This window comes from Aythya marila (assembly GCF_965140915.1).
Source record: "Aythya marila genome assembly, chromosome: 4".
NCBI classification, from domain to species: Eukaryota; Metazoa; Chordata; class Aves; order Anseriformes; family Anatidae; genus Aythya; species Aythya marila.
In genome coordinates, this window is record NC_139045.1 from 11545696 (window position 1) to 11562804 (window position 17109).

The 17109-nt window shown below is 42.0% G+C and overlaps 1 protein-coding gene across 2 annotated transcripts in view; it reads left to right on the forward strand.

The window, feature by feature from the left end:
* Nucleotides 1-402: 402 nt before the first annotated feature.
* GPRIN3 (GPRIN family member 3) overlaps nt 403-17109 on the forward strand; it is a 34267-nt gene continuing 17560 nt past the window's right edge. Inside the window, exon 1 of one of the 2 annotated variants that reach the window (XM_082759787.1) lies at nt 403-572. The gene's annotated coding sequence lies outside the window, so the exon portion shown is untranslated. Of the gene's footprint in view, nt 573-744; nt 1067-17109 lie in introns of those variants that run through there. The other variant, XM_082759786.1, reaches the window with a different exon arrangement.

Here is a 17109-nt window from a genome sequence, read left to right on the forward strand (position 1 = left end):
TTAGGTCCTCTAGTCCACTGTTCTTTCTGTTTCCCAATCTTTTCCAGATTGCAAAGCCAGGGTGAGAACAGGAGTTCTCCTTGCAGCTTGTCCTATGGTTTTGGAAACCTTGTTCCTATATGCCTATTAAGTAAAGTAGAGGAGTTGGAATCTTCCTGGTTGGAAACCTGTACTTTACTTGAACCTCCTGGCACTGCAGAACCATTTCCTGTGATTGCAGCAGATAAAATTCCTCGCTGGTGGGAATGCACTGCAATTAGATCAAAGCTTTCCAGACAAGTGTGAGTCCTAACGCAAAGCACTTCTGTTGCTGCTATTTTTGCGGGGATCTATTTTTCTGATGGCTAGCCGCAGGCAGGCCGGCCAGCTTCATAGCGGAAGCCAGATTTCCGTCTCAAAAGCAGCAAGCAGCCCGAACTGAACGCGTGACAGGAGCCCATCACCATTTGCATCCGCTGCAATGCCCCACGCAAATTTGGATGATGGCTCGTCGGGTGCCTGGATAGCTAAGCTAAGCGACACACGGAGGAGGGCTGGATGGGACCGGCGGATTTCCTCCCGATGTGCTGCAGGTCTGGTGGCTCTTGTACCGCGGAGGAGCAGGCGGTTTCCCCCTCCGAGCACGTAGTTTTTGCTCCGGGAGCGGCTCCGAGGTGGGCTCGGCGCGGGGGATGCCTGCACCGAAACCGGGGGCCCGGGGCGGGCTGGCGGGGGCTCGGGGCTGCCCCGCTCCGCCGGCGGCCGCCGGGGGGAGCGCTGCCCGGGTCCTTGGCTCCCCGGCTCCCCGCCTCCCACCGCCGCAGCTCCGAGCGGCCCGGAGCCTCCCGGTGCCTCTTGCGAGCCCGCCCGGGTTGCCTCTCCCTGCCGCCGCGGCGGGGAGGGCACCCCGGCGCAGCCCTCCTCCCTCTCTCCATCCCTTCTTTCTTCCCTCCCTCCCTCCTTCCCTCCCTCCGCCGCACACCCCGAGGACGGGCTTGTTTTCCTGCCCGGATGATGAATTTCTCCGCAAGGTCATCCCTGCCCGCGGCGGCGGCGCGCCCGCAGCTTCCCGGGCGCCGCCGCGGAGGTAAGGGGCGGGGGGGGGGGAGCTGGGGGGCAGCGGGAGCACCTCCACCCCCCGGCAAGTCCTTACGGAGCCGGTGAGGAGCGGGCTCAGTGCGAGGGCAGGTGCCCGGGGGGCTACGGATTATTATTATTAATAATAAACCCCCGCCCGGCCGGCCCGGGGAGGGAGGGATGCGCGGTGCGGTCGCCACGGCAGCGGAGAGGTCGCCACGGCCAAGTCCCGCGGTGGTGCAGAGCGGGGGACCCCCCCGCGGGTAGGGCCAGCCCTCGACCCCACCTTTGGTCCCCCCCGGGGGTTTCCATGCGAAGGGGAGACCCCCACGGCCCGTTCCTGCAGGGTGGATGTCAGCAGAGCGCACGCCTTGATGTGCCAAGGTACTAGGGGCTGGGGGTCCTAATGCCAGGGCTCCCAAAATTTGCTCTCTGAGTGCAGGGCCAAGAGCAGGAGGCTCACCCGCTGGGTTTCCAAGCTGTTGAGTTGCATCCAAATAACATGACACCTTAAAGACTTGCCTGATGCTGCTTACCCCTTCTAACCACCGTTAGTTGTGCAGCAAGTTTGCTGGAGACACTTGGAGCAACCTGGCTTGGGGTCATAAATCCCTAACAGGCCTTTTCTTTTTGCTGCTGAAATTATTGGCAAAACTCTGGATGATCTTACCCATTCTTAGTCTGTGAACATGTCTGCTGTCCACAGATTAACCTACTTTTTTGTGCCCTCCACAAGTCTTGGCTCCCTTAATGTGTTTTTCTTTCATCCTTCTTTCTGTTTTTCCCAGGCAAAGATAACAGTGCTGCTAGTGGGTCTCACAGAGTCGTAAGGAATTGTTATGGCCCTGTAGTCTAAGCTCTTGCATAACATAAAACACAGACTATTCCCCAAAAAGTCCAAAAGGTGGGCTCTGGCCCACCAGCCTCTTCACACCGTCTTGATTTAATGACCTCAAAAGATTGGGAATTTACTACTTTCACAGATAATTGGCTGCAATTGTTAATCTCATAGCTAAACGTTTGCATCTCACTTCCAATTTGAACTTTTCTGACTTCATCTTCCAGCTACTGGATCTGGTAATGTCTTTTTCTGTCAGATTAAATAGCTATCTAGTTTCAGATAGTCTCTCTGTGCAAGTATTTAAGGACGGTAATTAAATAGCCACTTAACGTTGTCTCTGATGAGATAAATAGACCGAGCTCCTTCGGTTTCTCCCAAGAATGTAAATGCTCCAGAGGAAAAAAGGCCCATCTGCTCTTCTCTGGGCCCCCAAAGTGGCCGCTTGCAAAGCGTGGCCACCGGCACAGCACAGTGGATTCCAGGAAGGCTCCCATTAATGTCACGTGCAGAGATAATAACATCGTGCTCAGTATTCCCCTGTCTATTCCCCCAACGATACGAACTTTTCTTTCCCACGACTGCACGGTGGGAACTTGTATTCCGTTAGTCGCATGCAGTGATCCCTGCATTTCCCTACAATCCACTCTTTTCTCAGAAGTTGGTTGCCAATCCTGTAAGGGGTGTTTAAATTAAGATTTCCTACATGCATAACTTTGGATCTCTCTATTCTCTCTTTTTTTTCTTTTTTTTTTTTTTCCCACTCCTATAACTTTACTTCCAGGGTGTTCACAGCTTGGTAATGAGGGTCAAGCTCTGGTATTTCTCCCTCTGCAAGTCAACTGAATTTTTCCTCAGACCTCCATGATAAAATTGTCTTTTTGGTAGCATTTGGTCCATGTGAGCTTTAAGTTATTTGAAGTTTAGTGGGCGAGAAGTTCTACTGGGTAATACAAAAACTGAGAACTGAAAGCACACAGGAGAGTTTCGTAGCTGTTTTCATTCAGCTGTGCTTCTGAGTGATGGTGGGAGAGAAATTTGCTTTCCTGCACTACAGAGCTGTAAATCCCTTGCTTGGTATGATGCCTAAGCTGATACGTGCATAGTCACTGCGTTGCAAATCTTGAACTTGAATTTTCTGAATTTTGTTCACTTTGAAGTGTGCTCATGCCTGGATTTATAGCTCTCTTCAGAAAGTACAGAGTCTGAGAGTAAGGGCCAGAGGCGGGTGTTTCTTACAGGGTATTGTTAAGTGCTCTGATAACGTGTAGCAGCCCCAAAGGGGACTGAAATGCTGTGAATGGATATAACAGTCTGAAGACGCCTGGTGTGGGAGATGTTCTCTGAAGTGTTGTTTTGGCTGTGTTTTCTGTGTTTTGCTGGTTTTTTGAGGGTTGGGGGAGACTCCTTAGTAACATCACATCTGCTTAGTAAAGGCAACTGTAGCTTGCTTAAGAGCTCAGCGCACGCCGAGGGAGGGTGATGTAAGAAGAAAGGTAGAGGTCACACGGTGTTGTACGGGTGTTTTTGTGTGTGCTTGCTGAGTGCAGCATGCAGAGCACTGAGTCAGGCACTTCCCAGCTAATAACACTTCAAGAATTGTTTCCGGTAGCCTCATGAAGAAATTCTGAGTCTGCAAACAAATGTAATGCCTGAAAAACTCCCGCTGGGTTCGATTGTGGTACTTTTGCAGCACAGAATAGCAGGATATTTGCCCTTTTACAGCAAAGGCATAAAAATGCCCCTTATAGTCTCCCAACATGTCCCACATTCATTGGTATGGAGCTTGGTGACAATACCATACAAGCCTGTACTTTCAGGGGATTGGAGGTCAGCAGCAAACATTGTTTTAGGTTAGAGGCAACTATATTTTTGCAGATAATGAAGAACAGGCTGTATATAAATAGTAAGGTTAAAAAAAAAAAAAAAAAAAAAAGTCCTGTCCCAGGGTTAAATACTGTTCCATTCTTTTCCTCCTTTGAGGTGCTTCAGTATGCAAAATTAATGACCTTATCTGAACACGTACACCATCCCATGAAGTAAGTGAAGTGATTCCTATGACTAACATTTGTTTGTGTGAACAAATATAGCAGGGTTTAGCCCTTTGAAGTAATGTATTCAGAGTGTTAGAATTTAGAAAATGTTCATTTTGATCAGGTGATGATTTAAGTATTAGTACAGGGGCTTTCTTGAAATTCCGCAAAGAAATTTTTTGTTTTGCTTTTCCAGTCCCTGAAAATATGTCTATACAAAATACTGCAGTAGGTATCAGCTATGATGGATGAGTGAGGTGCCCATAAAAAATCTAAAAATAATTACTGAGCTAAGATATCAAAGCTGATTGAATACAGTAACCCGGTGAGCCTTAGAACTGCAGTGAATTCTGTTCGCATTAGTGTCAGCATCTTAGAATTTGTTTATTGGGCATTTAATTGTAAATTTTCCCCAAATTACCTGGCAGTTAACTTCACCCATCCATTCAAACTCTTTTTCTCTCCCAGACTTGGCTAACTTCTTTGATTTTTTTTTGATATGTACTTTTCCTTCTCAAGGTTGCATCTGCTCTTTAACTTCTTTTGCAACTAGAAGAATATGCACCTCTCTCCATAGTGTGACTGGTCCCAGAAATCATCTCTTTTTGCATTATGATGATCACACTGGGTCAGTACAGCACTAAGAACAGTGGCTGTTAGTTAATCCTACAGGCCCAAGCTGGACAGAAGATAGTATTTGTATGAGTCTCAGAGTTACATTGTCAGCTGCAGAGTGTTCAACAAGGAGTGACAAGCTCTAGGTTACAGATGGTTGGATTTCATTAGCAAATGTGGTGGCAGTAGTAAAATTTGTCAAATAGGCCCTACAACCATTAGTGTCACCTTTATTTTTTAACAACATAAACACCATCCATCAAATGCAGTTGAAACTAAGGAGAAGCTGATTATGCTAAGAACAATATCCTGCGTGTGATTTGCTTCTGAAATCTGATGCTGGAGTAAAAGCAAGCTGCTTGCAGTCTAACAGCTACAGACAGAGGAAAATTTTGTAACCTGCATGACTCTTCTTCTAGATGTGCATCATTTCTTAATTTATAAAACCCATATTAAAGACGGAGGTGACATATAGGCTGAATCTGTTGCCATTGTGGATTTAACAGCAATCCTGGATTTATAGCTGATGTTATTTAGTAAATAACATTATTTAGTAAATAATGTTATTTAGTGACATGTAACAATTTCATATCTGATAAAACTTTGATACATCTTGCAGGGTTATAAGCAGGTTTCATTTGTGCAAAAAAAAAAAATAACTATGCAACTATTTTTGAAGTAAGTGGAACAGCATCTTGACTAGGCTTCTGGAAAAATTTAGCTGAAGAACCAAGACAGAGGCATCAGCCTTTTCCTCAGTCTAGACCTCTGCACATATGTGGATAGAATAACTGGCCAAAAATATGATCAATATGGGAAATTGTATTGGTAATACTTCAGTATTATTATGAAAGATTAGAAATCTACCAAAAGTCACCTAGTACTGTTTATGTATTAACCATGCATCCAACCAAATTGGATGCACTGACTGTAAGCTCCTATACTATGTGACAAGATGTCTAAACTGATCCTATTTGGGGGGATTCATCAGCTCATTTGGGTAAACATCAACTTCTTAAGAGACAGAAAAAGTAAAGACTGATAATATTTATTAAAAAAAAATTGTGGGGGGAGGTCTGGATACGTTCTGAATCAATTAAAATTACCTTACAGTAGGAAAAGCTTTTGAGAGTGTATCTGACCACAGTTTGCTTTTGCAAACAGCAATACCAGAAAAGAGCTACATATATCTTTTATTATACATGTATACATGGACTTTGAACTCATTAGCAGTTCTATAGAAACAAAGACTTGTACTGTTTAATTTTTTAATCATGGAACATCAGTCACTTATTAAGGTTGAGTGACTTGTTTCTCGGAGGCAGTGGTTAAGTATTCACATTTGTAAATCATGCACATATGAAAATGCAGAGGTGTCAGCATGCTGTTGAGTAAATATGAGAAAAGCACATCACTGACACTTGCAACTCCATGCAGTGTATGGGTGAAAGAGAAAGCAGTGAAGATGGAGACCAAAAAAGTAAAGATTAGGAACCAGCATAATAGCATTTTGCCCCCTGCTTTGTCCTTTGCCAGCAGTGGACACGTGTACGTGGGAAAAATAATTAAGTAGAGGGAAGAATGCCAACAATCACAAATATTGCAATGAATTACTCTAGCAGCCTCTGACAGGGTGCTACAGTCTAAGCAATGAGGCAAGTCCACAGAGGACAAACTGTATTCTTTTTTTTCCCCTCTATCTCTAACTCCATGATCTTACGTTACAAAACTTATCAGCAGGTAAGGAAGCTATTCCCATAGCCAATATCGAACAGACGTACATAAAAGATTCTTTTTTCTTTTTTTTTTTTTTTTTTAAAAAAAAGATCCAGGATCAAGAGTCCCTATCTATTAATATCTATGTTTGTAATTGTCAGCAACATCCATTACTTTAAATGTTCATTTTATTATATCTATGGTAAAATAGTGAAATGTGGCATTATCTGAGCTTGCCCACTTTCCTCCCTCAGTCCGCTTAGAAGGACAAGAAGGGATTAATCAAGGGGGACACAAACAAACATGATGGTTTCTGTGCATACAGTGCCTAGCACAGTGGAGACTAGCTCTCAGATGAGACTCCAAGTTTGTGTCATTTGGCAGATGATGAAAATTCATTTTCCCAGCTGAGCTATATCACTGTTTAGCTCTGGAGATGAAACTGTTTTCCTGAGGGAGTGGAAAAGAAATTTTTTTAGAAAAGGATCTTTAACAGTGTATTCTGAGCTGAGATGTTCTCATCACCCTCTTGGGCAACCTTCACAGTCACTACGAGGGAGACAAACAAAAAGGTTATAAAAAAGATATGAAGCCCATTGTTAGACAGGAATCTTAACCGTGGTCTGATGAGCTTCTGATCCAGGAAGTTGTAGTATTGTTCGATATAAAATCATTCATATTGTCCATGGACTGATCATAGGTCCTGCCCATTGGGCACAGAATTTCCGAAGCCAGGCCAGAGGAGTCCATCAGCACATTGTACGAAAGTGTGAAGAGATGTAAGGAGGGAGGACAGGCTATAGTGTTAGCATTCTGCCAGGCTCTTCGCATACAGATGTCCCCAGTTAGCAGTCAGTTTAATGATAACAAGCACACCTTTAGAAATGCCATGGGGTTTACCTGCTTCCCCTTCTCCTTTTCTTTCTGGATGATTTATTACCTGCTAGCAGCAGCCTAGCTCAGGTGAACCTGCACTAATATATATGGTTTCTGTGTGTAAAGTGTCTGCCAAGACTGCTGTGTGAAACACATGCGTTGTGATTTGGCAGCCAGTATGTCTGAGCCAAGGAAGCCCAGAGAGCAGTCAGTACTGCAGATTGTGCCATTACATGCCATATTGATCCTATTTATAGATTTAACATTTGTATGCCAGTGCTGCTTTATAGTTAAATACTATAAAACAAATACAAAAATATCAAAAGTTGCATACTGAGTACATACACACACTCGTTTGTGTGCATATACATTAATGTATGCACACAAATTGGAGGAAGATTAGTGTGTTCCAAAGGGCTGGTAGTCTGGCAAGACTGGCAAGTAGATCAGTTAGCTACAGCTACGTATTTGTTCAATTGAAGCGCATTTGTTCAACTGAAGCATAAATTAAGACTGAAGTAAACCGTATGAAAGGCTGCTTGAAGAAAGCCTGAAGTTAGAAGTAACCTGGCCTTACTGTCTCAGAGCAAAACACTAATATGCATATCACAGGCATAAAGTAGTGAAGAAACATTCAGTTTTGGAAAAGAAGATCTCATTATCTGCCCTTTTTTCTGACCTATTTTTTTCTGCTAAAAAGTTTTTTCTAGAATCTTGTACCAGGTGTTTCTAGACTCTTGAAAAAAAATCAATGTTTACCTGGATTCTCTCTTTGACACCTGTACTTTTAGATCCTGCTGTAGATCGACAGTAATTGAGATCGTCAGCTCTTCAAGATCATCATGCAATTGGTATTTTGTCACGAAGAAGAGGATGATTTTCCATACATAGTTTTCTTTTCTTTTGGAAAAATATTTGTTATCATGATCAGGATCCCAGATTGCATTCTAGTGTTGAAAGCTTTCCCCCCCAGTGATGCTAATATGCAAAGAGCTCAGCTTATGAAAGGGATCTCAAGATAAAAAGATGAAACAAGCGACTTGTGCAAGGTGCTATGCATTTTTTTACTGTTCATGCAAAAAGACAGCAGATTCAAACAGAGAACATGAATGAGTAGAGAACACAAATACAGTGCTACATTAAGACTAGTCTTAAAAAGTTACTGTCAAAAGAAATGGCTTATCTCAGATGATGACAGTGAGCAGTTAGTCTTTTAACCTAAAGCCAGACTGACCGAAACTGATTTTCTACTCTTGGGTAGCCATTTTGCCTTCATAAAGAAACTACAACATTTTGAAGTCAAAGGACTGATACGTTACCTCTAGTGTGTCCTTATTTTGCCAGTGTGATCTTAACCCAAAAAACAGCATGTCTGCTAATTGCTCCTGGAAAGGTACCTCCCCTTCAGTAGGGCCCCATGACTCCCATCATGGAGTATTTCCAAAAGCAGGGTTGAGCAGCAGAGTAAATCTGTAATGGACTAGATAGGAAATCTACCATAGCAGTGTGCAGCAAAGATGAAGTGGACAAGGGTCCTGTTGCATTTTAGCACTCCTAATTTTCTCAGGCTACCAGAGCTACAAGCCAGCAGCTTTTAGGGTGGCCTTTGTGCACTGAGAATAAATGGGATATCACCAGGTCCCAAGCTCAGAGAATAAGGAGGTAGAAAAGTCCTGTAAATCTTCCCCGCTCAGCTCTCCCAGAAATAATCTGGCTAGTGGGGATTGTCTAGCCCTTAACCTAGAAAGGGTTGAAGGATAATCAGTGTTTGTTGTTTAACTTCTTGATGGAACTAAAGAACCCCTATTGTTAATGTCACTCTCCTTTCTCTGAAGCATCAGTTCCATGAAAGACTTCACAGTTGATAGGCTTAGCTTTAGAGATGAGTCATTAGGGAAATGATACAACATAAGAAGCATGCTGGGTGGCATTGGAAGGGGTAGAAGTAATGTGATAAAACATTTTTCAGAAAGAAGAACTGTATGGAAACAAGCTGACAGAATTATTCCACCCTGAAAGTCTGGTACTTCAAAACAAGATCTGAAAGTTCTCTAACACTGCAGCACACCACAGCATCTCCATACTTATTTAAAAGAAAATGTTAGTCTTCCCCTTGAGGTTAATAATTAGGTAGTATCTGTTAAAAGCCAGTGAGCAGGCTATAAATATCTGCATAAGTTTATGAGAACCCAGATTTCTACTCAAGCTGAGCAACAGCTTTACAAGATCCTCTGTTTCAATACTCTCTAAAATATCTTCTTATCTTCCACCCAATCCATGGGGACAGGTATTCCAATTATAAACGTAACTGTGATAACACTAGACGATTCTTGGTTAGAGCACCAAAGACATTTTCACAGAAAGGGTAAGTGATATTTCTGAGGATCACCCCAGTCAGTGGTTGTGGCAGGAGGAAGTGACCAAACCTTCAGGCCCCTGCTTGCCTTCCTGTTCTTCATGTGGTCCTGCTTATGCAAGAAGCATTAGGGCTATGAATTGCAAATGCATATTCTCCTATGTTTCATACCTAAGAACATAAAATTCATAAAACTGAATTCAGCTTATAGTTTTGGCTGATAATGCTAGAAATGCATGAGGATGTGCAAAATATGACTGAGGAATAAAACTTATTTCTTCTTTTCCTGAGAAGTAAGGCAACTCCAGCAGGAGAAGCAGAGGAAAGTTCGAACAAACGAGGATTACAGGATTAACTTCGTTAATTTAGCTGCTTGTGCTCTTTGACACTCAGGAATGAATCCAGCCTTAATTTTTTAGGCTTGATGCCTAAGAAATGGAAAGGACAATCAGCTTTCTCCTGCCTGTATCAGACATACAAACTAACGCAGAGGTGGTCCTCACTTTGGTGAGGAGGGTAGCCATTACCTCCTGACCGAGGTCAGTGTATATGCTAACTTCAGGGGAGCAATTCAAACCTCGAGTCATGGGGCCACTTTTTACAATTGGTGGAGCAATAAAATCAGCCAGATATAATCCCATCATAAGGCCTAGAAGCCTTCCCTGGGAAATATTCCCGTATTAAGTGGTGTACTTTGAAAGTTGCTTCCAGCTAGACCATGCTGGGCCATTATCATACAAATATGTGCAGTTGATACTGGGAAATAGCAGAACAATATTTATCCAATTCAAAAGATACTCTTATTATGAAGGGCCTCAGGGGAATGCTGCTTGGGAAATGTATTTTTATAATAAAATGACCTATTTTAGAATTACAGTTTTCCATGCTGGAGGAGGCAGGAAGGTGGCAGAAGGCTTGCCAAAGAGCTGGACAATAAGCACACTCACACTTGCTCCCTAACAAAAAGATAAGTGGACTGAATGTATTAATAATATAGAACACAGGATTTTTTTTTAGGTAAGTTCCTGCATACAGTGTATTTGTAGGTGTCTGTCACATTCAGAGCAATGTGCCTTCATGTGAGCAGACATTCCTATCAGCAGCCAACCCAAACAGGCAGATGATAGGAAGAGAGCCCACACAATTAACTGTTCGAGCCACTCCTCAAAAAGACTTAGGAGAAGAAAAAGAAAAAAATGAGGACAAAGCTAATAATAGTTTTGGTAAGTAGCTAACTAGAAAGAAAGCTTCTATTCCATTCAGTTTCTGACAGGATGATCCCTGATAGTGAGCTGTGTAACAAGCGTTATTTGCTCTTACTCACCACTTCCATCTGCACTAATGCTCCAAGACAACCCACATGTTTTTGCTTCCCCAGTAACACAGCCTGAATCCCACCTACTCACCTTCAGTTTGTCTCATATTTTGTCTGTTTAAACCTTTCAACTTTTTCAATGTGTTATATAATCTAACTTCAGCAATCAAATTAGTCTTTAACCACTACATGAGTTAAACTAGTCAGCAAAGACATACCTGTTACCGTAAAAATCAGATTAGTCAGTAGCTAAAACACTGCTCAGAAAAGCAACAAACAAACAAACAATACCTGAATTAGATGGGTGAAATGTGACCCTAGTAAAAGTCTGTAATTTCATTGATGCAAACCCCATCAATGGAGCTGCTGAAGTTTATCTGAGGCATAAATATAGCCTTTAATAGCAGTATCCAACCAGAGAGATTAAATAGATGTGATTTTTTTTTTCCAAATGCCATAGTTGTCATTCTGACATGAAAGCAAACAACAACATCCTTTCAATCATCCAGTCTGTAGGCAGCTGATTCAGAATGAAATTAGGGCAGATGAGTTAAAGATGAATGAGCAGAATATTTAGTTGAGGTACTTCATTCTGCCAGAAGAACGTCCTTTTAAATTCTTGTCCTCTAAAGTCCTTAGGGATGGTCCTGAAGTGCTCCTGGCCTGTACAGAACAATGTTGCCATCCCAAAGAGCAGATAATGATGGTAATGAACTCCCAAAAGAATGCTAAAATGCACAGAAAGAAAACTTACAGAGAAAAAGACACTGAAGAGGTCTTGTGATGACCTTCTCAGTTCTGTGTCTGTTTGCAGAAAGGAGTTTTCCAATCACTTTTATGCAGTTTTCCTTGAACCTTTTGTGACATGGTTTATGATTCAACTTGTCCACGTATCTTGAATGAAAGCAAGAGTGCAAAGGTACCTGTTTTCTAGCAGATTGTATTGTGGCTCTTGCTATGATTTTTAACAACAGCAAAAAAAGAAAATGGAATAAATACCCATCAGAGACAGAGAAATGTTTATGACATTCCAGTTGAGTATGTTACGTGGGGTAGCAAGAAGTGTGACTACAGTCACCTTCACAAATACTTAAACACTATTGAAACTGTCTTTCAGAAGGATGATATATCATGGTGCAAAACATCATTTAAAAGCATACATTTTTTGTGAACAGTTTCCTGGCCTTGAGCTATATGAGGCTGAGAAATGGTCTGGCAAGGAGCATGCAGCAAGTGACAGATGCGCAGTCAGTGCTGGAAGACCATTCAAGCCTAGGTTGAGGACACAGAGGGACAACAAAATTCCCTATCACATGAATCAACCAACTTTCTCCTGCATATCTTCTTTTTGTAAGTGAGCAGATCTCACCTTTGCCTCTTATCATCTACTGCCTTCTTACCAAGCTGAAATTCACTTTGTTGTTCTAGTGATAAGCCTGTGTAATGAGTGGAATAAAGTCATTGAGTCCATGTGGGAGAAGGAAAGGTAACAAGAATCAGCATTTCTAGACTAGCTTCATTTTCCAGTTTTGTGGGAGAAACTTTAGGGTGAGGCACACTAACCTGGAAATAACTAACAGCTGAGCAGCTTGATCTAGTTGCTGCCCAGGGAAAAGATCAAGGGGCTAGCAAGTTTCCAGCCTTTCCCTGAAATCCAAGGGCAAAGTCCACACATATTAGGGGGAAAAAAAATAATAAAAATAAAGATTAAAAAAAAAAAAGGTTTTCTGTCCTCCTGGGAGAGGAAAAGGGTGAAAGGTTTGAAGTAGTGATGTGGGATTTTCCAGCCCATCTGCAGTGCTAGCTGAACATCTGTCTCTCTCTAACCACCTCCCACAGCAGTCTGCATTTGAAAAGACTTTTTTTTTTTTTTTTTTTCTGTTGACTTGTAATAGTATGAACCCAACAGTTTTCCAGTGGCTATCCAGGCCTGTGATTTGTGGCTGTTAATAAGTGAGTAGATTAGGTGCCAGAGTGAACAGCGCTGAGGTAGTGAGGATCAAGCTGTAGTAATGATCTGGAATATCGCTGAGCAGGTCTGGAGGGGAAGTCATATGGCAGACTCCTCACCGTAGTGACAGCTGAGTTTCTTGGGCGAGGCCTAAGTTTTAAATAATACAATTATACAAGGAAAACCTAATGAATCTCTTAGTTTCCTAGCTCTGTAGTCTGGACTTGCCTGATCTTATACCTCTGACACTATTTGACTCTCTGCTCACATACTTGCTCTATTTCCTTTTTGTCTGTTTTGTGTCCCCCTGTTCTTGCACACAGACTAGGTTTATAGGAAAAGGTGTTCCGAACAAATTGCCCCCCTTGCTCTGGGGAAAAGAAGCAACTTACCTTTAAGAAGAAAAAAGACAATCAAGTAGAGTCACTTGTTGAGTATCTCACCACCTGCTGCCCTGTTCACATTGGACATCATCCTCTCCACGATCAAACATCCATGCTCAATTTGATCCTACAGTCATCCTAAATTTTCTGAAGAGCAGGGACATTAACAGAGCCTTTTTCAGAAGTGCTTACCTCCTAGTATGAACACATACAGATCTGCAATTGTTTGCAAGTCTTTTTCTTGAGTGGATAACCTTCCTAGGGCTTGTTCATCTTTAAGGTGGCATTTGTTAGGCTTTGTTGTTGTTTTTTTTTGTGTGTGTGTGTTTGTTTTTGCAAATGCTGGCAATAGCAAATTCTGTACACTTTTTTTTTTTTTTTTTTTTTTTCTAGTTTGTGCTTGAGCAAAGGTATCCGACTGCTTCACCTCTGTATGGATTCAAGACTTGATGTATGGTGGTAATCCAGCAAGAGGATGCCCCTTTTCATATTTTTGATAGTCTTTAAAAAGTGGATCTCTTAAGCCAGATTCCTAAGCTAATGATTGCAAAGAGTTTTTAGGAGTAGGTGAAGAGATGCAGAAGAAAGTTCTTCTGTTGTTAAATCACTGGCATTAGACACTGATTATATATCATATTTTTCTCCGTGATCTTTTTCTGCATTAGCTTCTAAATATGAAATAGAACAACTTTCAATTCCTCCTCTTTGCCTGTAGGTATCTCTATGCCCATATATAGCATCCAGTAAAATGGCAAAATATTTTCTGGGATTTCCTATGTAAGAGCAAAAACAAAAGGAACTAAAAGGAATTCAAAAATATTGAGCAGCTTTTGATTCCTGCTGGCTTTACTGGTATTTCTGGCTATTCAGCAGTTTTGAGAATCAGACTTACTTGATTTCAGAGGCTAGCTTCAATCATCCTGTTTATGCAGGACGCCTGTCGTTACATTAGCATACATCAAATTTTATTTTTATATGTACATCTGCCTGCAATCATATATGTGTGCCTAGTTTGTGGTAATAAAGAAAACGTGTCCATAAATAGGATGTCAGAGAAAACAAATTGTGGTAGGAAGCCTACTGTGCATCCACAGCTGGTGAAGTATCCAGCACTTATCTTCAAGAAGATCCCATGTGGAAATAAATCATCTTGCCTGGATTTTCATACTGTCTGAAGGGTTGCTGTGTGTTTTCTCATTCCCTCAAGTAGTCATCTGTGCATCAGGCATCTACATTCAATGCAAGTCCGGTAATCACACTCTAAGCTGTGAATGATTGGTTTTCACGCCCTCCAGCTGACTTGGAAACAAGGACAAAGCTGTCACAGAGCCCTGCTTGCTCGCAGCTGCCCTGGCAAGGTACAGCCTGACCTCCACTCACTTCTAAGATTTGCAGGTTAAACATGCTGGCAATCTGAGTAAGGGCAGCTGAAACCGTTCCAAAAGAGGAATTTGTTCCTCCAAAGAGGAATGCAGACCAGTGTGAGGAGTAGGGTGCTAGGTAATAAATTCAATAATTGCACTGTAACATCTCAACTTTTTTTTTTCTCTATCAGTTCTTGGAGGCATGCTTTGCTCTTTTACTGTGAAGCAGCGGTGTGTAGGATGAGATGGTACATGCAGGGGTAGCTGCATGGTGAGTGCCAGTCACACTGCCCAGGACGTAGCCTTGGCTAGGTGGTTGAGGCAGCCAGTTGCAGTACACCTGAGACTTTGCTAAACCCAGACATCATATATCTTGTTTGAGCCACTGTTTCAATTAGTGCTAATTATAGTAATTAAGTAATTTTGCTACCACCCTGAGAGGCAGTAATTCAAATCAAAGCTGATGTCCTTCACCAGTCCTTCCCTCATGGTGTGTGTTGTTTCACTCACGTGATAAATGTAAGGCTAAATATCCCTGACTCAAGTCCAGTAGAAATGAGAAATCCAGAAGAAACCCTAGGTCTGGAAAATCCTAACCCATGACAGGAGTGGGGATGTTGCAACAGCTGGTGTAAGTCAGCATGGCCCTGCAGAGGGCTAGGGCACTGTGCCATGTCGCAACAGGCAGAATTTTGGCTTGTGTATGGCTCCAGTAATTGACTCTTGATATTATTATTAGCTTTGAAGAGAATTATGAGGTAAGACATGCTGGGTCTGTTTCCAGTGCAGTTAGATTGTAAATACTGTAAAATAGCTGAGAAGAGAGTTTTATTGAACTAATTTCCAGATTTTGCATTGCTATCTCTTTAATATTTGCTGTCTTAAGGAAGTATGTCTGGTTTTAGTTTGGTTCTGACACAGATGAGGTTTCCTGAGTCTCAGACACTAAATAAGAATTTGTCAAATTTATCTTATAAGTTTTGTGATTTCTGAGAATTTGGAAGAAGAAAATGAAATTATTCTTAAGGCCATGAAAATCCATGTTTAAAGCAGTGTAAAAAACTGTAGGCAGGTGGGTTCCTTAGCTGCCCTTGGTGGGGCTGGAAGAATAGAAGTGCATCAAATCTAAGGATATAAATACATGTTTTGAATAATCCATTGTTAGGGGACAAATCTAATAGGAGAAAGGAGGATGGTTCCTGAAATTGTGAAGTATGAGAGATTTTTATGCACCTGTGTGGGCTGCTAGAGCAATTCTGAAAAGCTATTACCATCAGACACCTGTGGGATAGACTACATATAACAAGCTGTTCCCAAAATAGGCCATTGTACAGCACAGCTGTTGGTGCTTTGCTTTGCTGCAGAAAGGCTGTGGTGTTGACTTTGTGAATGAGTTGGCTTCTTTACCCGCAGAAATCACTACGGTTTCTTTGTTCAAGCACATCCACATGATAGCTGAAGAAGACTTAAGAACTTCTTTGTCTTGAAGGGATCTCTGGTCATACAGTGGATTTCAGGACTCAAAGTTAGTGAGGTTGGGGTCTATTTTTACCAATACAGAGTTGGTATTGGTACCAAGCCACCTTTTTTTTCAAGGTAAGAGCCAGAACGTTTTCCCCTCAATTTTACTTGATCAGATATGCCACAGTGGTAGTCACTGTAATCTGGGAGGTTTTCTTAGATGTGTTTTTTTTAACACCGTCTGTCAGCTCTGGGTGGAGATGGAAGAAAATGTGGTGTGAGTTATAGGTGTAAGTTTCCCAACATGTTCTTATCTAGTATTTGCCTTCATTTTGGTTAGGTGGTTGGAAGCCCAGATAGATGTTCTGTTGTGTATGCTGTTAAGCTGTTCTTTTTTTTTTTTTTTTTTTTTTTTGATATAAAAAAAAATGACAAATGTTTTCCGAGGCATTGCAAGGTGCTATTTAACATGTATCATCCCATCCTTGGTTGGTTGGCTTCCTACCCTCCCCATGTTCCACATGCAGTCAATTACAATAATAATAATGGATAATAAAAATAATGAATGAGGCTATCTCATGCTTGTCTATGGTTTGGTCCAATTCCACCAGGGTCTAAGTTCAAAATAAAGTATATAGCCTCAGGTAAAGAAAAAGAAAGGAGTTTGAGACTAAGACAGCAGCTTTTCCTGTAACAGGAAGACAAGAGTTTTCCTGTAACAGCCTCACGTACAGTCATACTGTAAGCTCTTGTGACTGAGGTGAGCAGGTTGGAGTCCTTGACTGAATGTACAGGTTTGTGTCACTGCCCTCAAAGGAGCCTTTAGTAGCATTACATACACACCAGTGGATTGCTCCAATTTTATCTCTGAACACTGATGGCTTCTGGCTTCCTGCAGAGCCTCAGGACATCAGACAAAAAGTAGCTGTAGCACACTCTGCTTCCTCTCATGTTTTTTGAGAAGGTGTTTAGCAGGAACCAGGGAGGTTGTTTTGTCCCTTTTACCGTGCTTATTGTCAATGGTAGTCAGTGGCGTGGCAGAGAGAGAACTTGAAGAAACAGGAAGCAAGTGCTGAGGTGGAGGCAGGAAGAAGGGGAGATATTTTTAACTTTTTTTAAAAAAGCCACAGTGACAGTTGTTTCAG